This window comes from Drosophila tropicalis, unplaced genomic scaffold (assembly GCF_018151085.1).
Source record: "Drosophila tropicalis isolate 14030-0801.00 unplaced genomic scaffold, ASM1815108v1 contig_201, whole genome shotgun sequence".
In the NCBI taxonomy this organism is placed as follows: Eukaryota; Metazoa; Arthropoda; class Insecta; order Diptera; family Drosophilidae; genus Drosophila; species Drosophila tropicalis.
Genome location: NW_027172650.1, coordinates 113916 through 115157, shown reverse-complemented (window position 1 = coordinate 115157; position 1242 = coordinate 113916).

Sequence of the window (1242 nt, the reverse complement as noted above, 5' to 3'; positions counted from 1 at the left end):
CATACATACATAATACATATATTGTTACGTAAAAAGCATTTCAAAATCCCAAATACTTCCACAAAATTAATGAGTCAATTTTGATAATGTAATCTATTCAATTTCTTTTTTGAAAATTAAAAAATTTTCTAAAAATGGTTTTGAGCTTTATTTTGTTTCTAAAATGGGCTATTCTAATTTTTTGACAATTGAAGATTATCAAACTAAAATTACATCCTAACATTTGGACATTTTAATAAGATGTTTAATCGAATAAATGCCACACCTATTTTTTATTTGTCTCGAGTTCTATAAAAACTTTCAAATAACTGTTTGATAAACAATTGAAATGAGACAAAATATATTTAATTTACCAAGGAAACAATTAAACGTCTCAAGCAGACTCACTCACTAAGGTTGGTTCTAAATAAACTTATTATTTTTCTGAACTCTGTAATGTTGGAAAGTAATTAAAAAAGAGGAATTTAAAATTTCTATGGCGGAAGTATTTTTGTGTGATTTTCAGTTGTGCTTGTTAAAGAAAATGATATAGCTGTTGGATCAGTAATCTGTTGAAGAATTCAACAAAACTTTAAGACGAAACGGATTAAAAATTTTAACAATTTCAATAATATATTCCTCCTGAAAGAGTTTAAATACAAATGAAATCTTCCCCTACTTCATACTTCCACTACTTCATATCCGCATTTTCCAAATAATTAAAGCTAAAAATAAATTTATGTAAAAATTGAAGCAAAAATGTTCAACATTTGGATTGGAAATTGTTTATCTGTAGCTTTGAAAGGTCAAAGCAAACAAAGAAATGTTAAATATACTTACTAATGAGAAATATACATAAATAAGATAAAAACAAAAAAAAATAAATATTAAAGTAAAATAAAAAAAATATAAACTATATATACAATATACTTATGTAAAATGTATTTAAGCATATAAAATGAGTTGTAACTGAGGCATAAATTTAAATAAAAAGGAAACCAAATTATATATACGAATACACAAATATATATATACCTATATACATACATACCTATCTATATATGTATGTATGTGAGTAACAGAGAAATGCAAAGTGAGCAAATTGAAATAAAAACAACAAACATTAAAAATGATGTGTTAAATGCTTAATTAGCAACCAAATTAAACATCGCCAGTTCCCCTTTCCTATTAAATCATCAGTTTACTTTTCCCCCACTCACCTTGCTTCGAAAACAATAACAAACATCAATAACATTAATAAAC